The sequence below is a fragment of the Thermobia domestica genome, chromosome 11 (genome assembly GCF_964235325.1).
Source record: "Thermobia domestica chromosome 11, izTheDome1.hap1.1, whole genome shotgun sequence".
NCBI lineage: Eukaryota > Metazoa > Arthropoda > Insecta > Zygentoma > Lepismatidae > Thermobia > Thermobia domestica.
In genome coordinates this window covers 226,020,932-226,029,677 of record NC_137464.1, presented here as the reverse complement: position 1 = coordinate 226,029,677, position 8,746 = coordinate 226,020,932, and the positions used below count along the sequence as shown (strand labels likewise).

Sequence of the window (8,746 nt, the reverse complement as noted above, 5' to 3'; positions counted from 1 at the left end):
GACGTATTCAATGCCTTCACACTACAGGTTTGCATGAGCGGCTCACGCGAGCGATTCACAAAATCATAGTGTGAAGGCAGCCTAAGTTTGTAGGAGTATATGTACCATCATATTGCAGGACAAACAACGATACATACAATTTGCTATTCAACAGAGCTTTTTTTTCACATATGTAGTAGCTACAAATAAATAAACCATCTAAATCCAGGACAATTGTTATAGGCAACTAAGGAAATGCTTTCTAGCGCCATAATAATTCATATTTCTCTCTCTTTTCGGAAACTACACCTGAGAATTTATTCTTCAAGCATGTAATTTTGTTCAGCTCAGTGTCTTATTAACTCATATAGGGTGTTTGGTGATGACGTCTGAGGTTTCAGCAACATTATAGTTGTTAGTATCAAAAGTGTCAGTTCAGGGGGGCAAGATTCTCCACCGATATACAGGATGTTTCAAAACAACACTGACAACGATCAGGAGGTGATTCCTGACACCAAGATAAGACAAAAAGTATAGACCAACTTGGATGCACAAATGCTTCCTTTCGGAGTTATAGGCTGACGAAAACATGAAAAAATGAACTTTAAAGGTTCAAAACTCAAAAACTATGAGACCTACCGTAGTCGGGTCAAGACTTCACTTAAGAACTAGTATGTGCCCTATCCAAATATCCAAGTTTCAGAATGCTGCGGTACTTCTGCAACAACTTTTATAGAGGTAGTTTGTGAGTACTTTAAATTATATGCCCACGTGATAATGGCATTAAGCGATCAGCTAATTGTTTCACATCCCATTTCAACTCTTTTTGATACACATCGGGGAAAGTATTTTCGAATCTCCTAACTTACGTGGAACACACAATTTCACTCCTTGCCTCTGCTGTGACAGTGTCTTGCAGAGAATTAGTTTGTTGTTTAAAGTATCTACGTGTGCACTACGAGCCGAGAAAAATGCCTGGGACGGCTGGTCTTGATAGTAGCAGTTCAACAACAAATGACACTCGTAGATGCCAAACCGTAGACTTTAGCGAAAATTGTTTCCTATAAAAGTTGTTTCTTATTCAATAATACTTCCAAAGAAATTGATATTGATACCACTTTCTATTTGAAATTTTGAAGTTGACACCCAGTGGAAATATTCCCGCTACGCCACTAAATATGAAAGTATCACCATTTCATTCTCCACATATGATTTGGTCATTTAATTTTTTGTTTGAAGTATCTACGTGCACTACGAGCCGAGAAAAATGCCTGGGACGGGTGGTCTGATACACCCTGTATATGATTGCATGAACTACCGGAAAATAATCAAGAACCAAAATACAGTAGTAATTGAATATAAGGGAATATAAATAGAAGTCTCAGTCAAAGATTCTTTTGTTAACCGAACTTTAGAGGGAAAAAAAACAACAAAACGAACGCAGTCGGTAGGACTCGAACCTACGTTCCCAGAGGGAATCTGATTTCTAGTCAGACGCCTTAACCACTCGGCCACGACTGCACGTTTATGGTTGTCTCTCTCAGTAATTTTCTAGTGAATGATTATACGATAGAAAGAAAAGAGTAAGTTTTGTTTCCCCTTTACAACACCCAGTTTAAAGGAAATGAATTTCATTTCGTATTGTGAAATCATAATAGACTTCATGGGAGTCCAAATTTGAAACAGAAAATAATACGAGGGCTGTGCAGAAAGTAGACGTTTTGAAATAAAAAAAATAACAGAATAAACTACAAGTAACAAAAAAGTAGCGAGCCATGTCTTCATCACTGGGAAGAGGTGATAGTCATTCGGTGCCAAATCCGGGCTGTATAGGGGGTGATCGAATACCTCCCATCCAATACCGTCCAAGAGCTCTCGGGTACGCTTGGTCGTTTTTAAACTCAATACACCATTGCCTCTCTCGTTCTTCACTTACTATTCTTTGTCCGTTCACTTTACACAGTTGATGATGGATTTCAATTAGCTTGTGGTTTTATGCCAATAAAAACCTAATCACGGAGCGCACAAAAGGGGAAATTTTCTATTGCAGCGCACATTGTAGCACGTCACAGAAAACACAGTAGGAGAGTCACATAATCATACTACCACAGCTGGATGTGTACTAAATGTGGCAACGTTATGACACCAAGATGGCGACTCTAGCCCCGCCCACTGCCGCCGTAGGCCAAACGTCTTGTACTTTCTGGACAGCCCTCAAAACCCTCTGTACTTCCGATGTCAATAGAGGCGTACAGGAGCAAATAGAATATATTTTTGAAATGGCGATTCCATATCAAAAAAACATTTCCTCTTGTCTTGTAACTGTTTTTTACTCTGTGAGTAATCAATACTAAAACTGAAAGTTGTAGACCTACTCTTCCGGTTCCAATAACGGAATAAAAACAACTTCCCTCGCTAGTCTAATGTTGGTAGCAATAGTCGAGTAGTCTCGGGCGTTCGGCATTGGATTATAAGTTGGAATCCACTCAGGTTCCAATCCACCTGAAAAGCATGCTTTATATGGTTTTGTTTTTAACTGTCGTTGCTATCTCTGTGTATGTGTCCCTTTCATGTTCCGATCACATAAAATTTCCGAGAGATGACCAGTGTTCCGGTCAGAGATGGCGTAAGTCAATGAAAACCACCACCCATTGTGACCCACGACTCCATGAGCCACTCTGACCCACCACCCACCATGACCCATTCTGACCCACCATGACCCACTCTGACCCACCATGACCCACAACCCACCATGAACCACTCTCACCCACTCTGACCCACCAAAACACATCGTCATCAACTACAACACATGATCCACGGCCTCTTCTTGCTGTAACCGTTCTTCTCTAACTGTTACAGCAAGAATGAGTTAGAGAAGGAAGAAGAACGCAGGAAGAGGAAGAGAGTGAGAAAGAAGAATGAGGAGGATGAGAGTGGAAAGTGGCATGATACAGAAAGTATGGGAGAAGAAACGGAGAAACTGAAGAATTTATTGAAGAGAGGAGGGGTCAGAACTTATAGAAAGAGTTGAGAAAATTTATTAAGATCAATAAAGAAGAAGAGTAGAAAAGGAACTAAAAAGATTAATGAAGAGGAAGAAGGAGTTATCTACAGGGTATGGTGTGAGGACTGCGATATGTCATATATAGGAGAGACAGGAAAGAGAATGAAAGAAAGGATAAAACAACATGAAGATGATGTTAGGAGGAAGAAAGATACCAATGCCATATACAAACAGGTTAAGGAGACGAATCACGGAATTAACTGGGAAAAGACGGAAGTATTGGAGATGGAGAAAATAATGATAATAAGAAAGTGGAAAGAAGGAGATTGGATAAAGAAGGTAGGAAGAGATAAACTGATGAATTGGACAGGAGGCTTACATATTAATGAATTCTGGCAAGGAAGTTTGGATAACATAGACAAGAAGAAAAAAAAGGCCCTTATAAGAACCAAAAATGGCGGAACGTGATTAGTTGGAAAGTGAACAAGAAGACTTCCGGGATTGGCTGAAGGGCTCAGCAAATAGAAGAAAAAAGAGGGGGAAAAGTACAACAATGACTATATACGTATATATGTCTGTTAAAAGAATTTAAACTTTTTCATAACTATGACTATATATATACAGTAGAGCGTCGATTATCCGAAGTAATTGGGGGACATGGGTGTTCGGAAAACTGATTTGTTCGGATAATCGAACTGTACATGTTTATTTGCCATGCGCGGAGCGGCACGCCTCAACTCTAAGCTGGCGCAGCTGTTGCTGTGAACAGCTTTGATACTGCCGCTACTTCTACAGCCAGTGCCAAACCGACAGAAGTGTGCTGATTGTTGAAACACAGCGACTGGCGGCTTGGCCTGTCAGCAGCGCGTTATGAAGGCCCCATTAGAAGCAATGTTCCGCCAGCGGTGGCTCAGTGCGGCGACTACTGTGGGAAACTTGGTTTGGGAGTGAGGGGGATGATGGACGGTAGGGTGGGAGAGTAACAGGTGCGAGCGAGTACACAGTTCGGTTAAGCGGTCGTTCGGTTGACCGACGTTCGGATAATCGACGCTCTACTGTCTACTGTATGACTGTATTTCTGTATTTATGTCTTTATGACTGTATATATGTCTGTATTTTCATTTATTTTCGATAATGTGTGAAGAAGGATATGTTAGATATCCGAAACCGTTACAAATTATAATTTAAAATAAAGTGTGTTTTAAGCTTTGGTCAGTGTTTCTTTTGTTAAAATAATCAATCCAAAGCCATGGATAGTCTCACTATTTAGATATACTCATCTCAGGTAAGTAAAAAGAAACAAATGAAAAAGGAAGGAGAACGGAGGCCTTGAAAGTAAAACGTAGACAAATTCACGAGTTTTCAGAAGATGCTCGCAGAGAGCAGAATGGGTCGGTAGGTCAGAGTGAGTCGATGAGTCAGACGGGGTCATGGTGGGTGATGGGTCGCAGTGGATCATGGTGGGTGGTGAGTCGCAGTGGGTCGCAGTGGATCATATGTTGTTGACCCACGACCCACTGACCCACTCGGAAAACTTGACCCACTGACCCACTCCATCTCTGGTTCTGGTTAGGATGAACTTTTAAAACAAATAGGGACTATTGGCTAGCGAGCGTGCCTTTGGTGCACGTGGTCCCATGTTATATTCTCGGTAGAAGAGTAGAAAAATTTAAATATGAAGAACTTGTAGCGCAGTGGTATAGAAACAAACTGCCAAACGACAGACCCGGGTTTGAGCTCCATCGTGTCAATTTTTTCGCCTAGCGCTTAAACCTCTATTATAGCATGTAGTGTCTACACTCGTTGCTGGTGCACGATTTTCAAACTATCAACGTCCGTGCTGACGATGTGACAATCCTCTTTATTAAAGATGAACAGTTTGCGTATATTGAAAAGTGTCTCCAGAACCTTTACACAGGTAAGTGCTGAAAGGATCAATGTGAAAATCTCTTAGTTATTGGCTTATACCAGTTTCATGGTAACGTCACCCTTTAATATTATCCATTATTATCCATTGAGTGTCCAGGAAAAAAAATCTTGGTATTACATTTACAGTTTGACCTACCACGGAGCCAGTCTTCATTTGAGACCCTCTTTTTCAGACCGTACGTCAACTTAACAAAGAACATAAATATCGGTGTTTCAATTTGATACAACGAGCTTGCTTTGTTAATACTTACATCCTTTCTAAATTGTAATATGCAACTCAAATATTTCTTTTGCTTGAATGCTGTGCGAAGAAAATTGCAATCAGATAATCTCTTTAATCGTTTCTCTTTCTTTTTTCTTTTTCTTTTCTTTCTTTCTTTCTTTCTTTCTTTCTTTCTTTCTTTCTTTCTTTCTTTTTTTTTGTGGGATGGATTTCATTTTCGACTCCACATAATATTACTTATCGCTCATGTTTTGAAGGTGGCTTACAACTCATTAATGAGCGACAAAAATGCAATACCCTGTAGTGCTTAGAGGTGTTTTATTTATGATCTATATGTTATCAATGTTCGATTTTATCATATTCATCGATTAGCTTTTGCTAATTTGTCTACTGTGATCAACTTGGCTACTCTCATCTGGACCTTCTGTACTTGTTGTAATCGGTCATAAACCACTTCAACATTTTGACCGATGTATTCTTTCTTTCCCGGATTACGTGTGGTATCTGCCTACGAAACTTGATGCTGTTATTTATCAGACAAACTATTTATTATGCCCTGTTCTGCCTTCTGCATCAAAGTGTGCAGTGGAGGAATATCATTTATATTTAAAATATGCTCACACTCAAACTCCTAAAATGAATAATTTTATTGGTTCATTTGCGTCTGCTAATTTTCTAGTGGTATCGTAATTATATATATATATTTGGTCTAGGAATTAATTCGTGCGGTTGGTACGCACACATTGAAGCTGTAGTACAAACACAAAATACATAAATACCTTAAGAAAAATATTGTCCATCGCTAGCCACCACTTTCGCCCATCTGTCAGGCAATGTACGGATTCCGTGGCGAAAGAAGTCCTCATCCTTGGAAGCGATCCAGTCAGAGACCCATGTTTCGATATCTTCTGAAGAAGTAAACCGCTGTCCAATCAAATCGTTGTTCATGCAATCGAACAAGTAGTAGTCCGAAGGAGCAACGTCTGGTGAATACGGCGGGTGGGGTAAAACTTCCCATCCGACATTTTCTAAATAGGTTTTGACCGGTTTTGCGACATGTGGGCGAGCGTTATCATGTTGAACAATAAGTTTATCATGTCTGTTCTCCCATTCTGGTCGTGTTCTGGCCAGAGCTTGCTTCAAACGCATTAATTGTCGTCGATAACGTTCTCCATTCATAGTTTCACCCGGTTGCAGCAGCTCATAGTACACCACACCTTTCATATCCCACCATATGCACAGCATAACCTTTGCACAGTGAATATCTCGTTTTGGTTGTGATGGACCTGGTTCACCTGGTTTCACCCAGGCCTTTTTTCGTTTAGGGTTCTCGTAATGGATCCACTTCTCATCACCCGTAATAATTCGATGCAGAAACCCCTTTCTGCTCTGTCGTTCAAGCAGCAATTCGCAAATGGTTTTTCGTCTTTCAACGTCTCTGTCTTTCAATTCATGTGGAACCCAATGTGACATCTTTTGAATCATTCCCATGGCTTTCAAGCGTTTGGAGACTGTTGTTTGATCAACACCTAATGCTGCTGCAAGTTGTTCCTGCGTTTGACACGAATCCTGCTCGAGCAATGCTGTCAATTCTTCGTCTTGAAATTTTTTGGCTGTCCAGCTCGCTCTTGGTCTGCCAAGCCGAAATCACCACTTCTGACACGTTCGCTCAGCTAGAGCATGGTCACCATACACTTCCACCAAAATACGATGACTTTCAGTCGCACTTTTCTGCATGTTAAAGTAATGCAGCAGGACACCCCGCAAAAACACTTTATCAGGCACAAATTGCGCCATGTTCACTTAACTACAAACTGGTGTTGTTGACGCTTTAATCCACTGCCCTATACTACGAACGATACGCGATGACAGGGGTTTGCAACACATGTGTGGATACACGGAACTGTGGGACGCTCCGTTTGTTGCGCCATCTCTTGTCCACCCGCACGAATTAATTCCTAGACCATATATATATATATATATATATATATATATATATATATATATATATATATATATATATATATATATATGGTCTAGGTCTGCGGATATATATACATACATATCCGCAGTTCTACCGACTGCGGATATGTATGTATTTCTTTTCAAATTCATTTAAGAAAACAAGCTTTGGCTAATACTTTTATTTATATTCTCCTCTAGTCAATTACTAATATATTTTGCTTCTTGATTGGGGAATATGTTAGAGGTCTGCACGGGCCAGAATTTTCAGCCCGGGCCCGTCCCGTTAATTTATAATGTGAGGCCCAAGCCGAGTCCGAAATATGTTTTAGCATTTAGGTCCCAGCCCGGCTCGAGTTCGTGTGATATCCTGATCAAATGAGCCTGAAATAAGCCCGAATTACAGAAACTTCATAATTAGCCCAAAATTATAGTTTTTATTTAAAACAATTAGAGATTTAATTTTGCAGTTGTGCTTTGTACTGTGTATTTACAAGGTTAGGCACGAGAAATATGGTTGTATATTTAAAAATTTACGGCCCGGGCCCGAAGTGACATATGCTTTGTAGGCCCGAGTCCGGCCTGCGGATCGGGTAGGGCTTAAGCCGGAGGGCTCGGCCCGAGGCTGTGCAGACCTCTGGAACATATGTGTAATTGCATAAACTTTCGAAAAAGAAAAAAAAAAAAAAAGAAACCGAAAATACAGTGGGAATTGATTAGACCGAGAATACAAATATAAATATCACTCAAGGCTTATTTTGTTCAATCAGCTTTAGAAAAGAAAAAAAAATGATCGCAGTCGGTAGGACTCGAACCTACGCTCCCAGAGGGAATCTGATTTCTAGTCAGACGCCTTAACCACTCGGCCACGACTGCATGTTTACGGTGCTTTCTCGCAGTAATTTTCAAGATGATGAAAAAAAAAAAAAAGAGCAAATTCGTTTCCTTAACAACACTGAGTTTAAAACAAGTGAATTTCATTTCGAGGTGTGAAACCATGATAGGCTTCTATTATAGATTATGGATGTCCAATATTGAAACAAAAAATAATAACTCTTTATACTTCCGATGTCAATAGAGGCGTACAGGAGCAAATAGAAGATATTTTTGAAATGCCGAATCCATATCAAAGATTATCTCCCTGTCTTCTAGCGTTTTTTTACTCTATGAATATCCACTATTGAAACTGTGAGTTGTAGACCTAAACTTTTGGTTTTAATAAAAGGATAGGAGCGGAAATAAAAATGTTCTTGGGACATTGACTCCATATATAACTTTCTTTCATGTCTTACAGTTCTTTTTCTCTGATAACTCTCTACAAACAAACAAACGAACGGTTGGTTTTATAAAGTTGTTCTACTAGAGTCCTCATAATTATGTATATCATAGTTTGGAAATATATTACGGGTGTCTCAGATAAGTCATCAATAGTAAGTGCCCTTCATGAAATGACGAAAGTACAGAATTTACAAGCAAGCAACCAAGCTGCGTTACATATGTCTTCAACTGAGTATGACCTTAGGAAAGCTTCTAAAAGGGTCTACAAAGTAGTGAAGAATTGGAACCATTGAATAAGACCTTCAGACGACACTGGCGTGAATTTCCTTACTTCTGATACTGACAAGTGCATTTATAACACGATCTCAGCA

General features: G+C 39.8%; 2 non-coding genes across 2 annotated transcripts; both read right to left on the bottom strand.

Annotated features, from left to right (window-relative positions):
* Nucleotides 1–1,418: 1,418 nt before the first annotated feature.
* TRNAS-AGA (transfer RNA serine (anticodon AGA)) lies at nucleotides 1,419–1,500 on the bottom strand. The gene has a single exon. It is a non-coding gene; the product is annotated as a tRNA-Ser (tRNA).
* A 6,391-nt stretch (nucleotides 1,501–7,891) lies between these two features.
* On the bottom strand, nucleotides 7,892–7,973 carry TRNAS-AGA (transfer RNA serine (anticodon AGA)). The gene has a single exon. It is a non-coding gene; the product is annotated as a tRNA-Ser (tRNA).
* Between the last annotated feature and the right edge of the window lie 773 nt (nucleotides 7,974–8,746).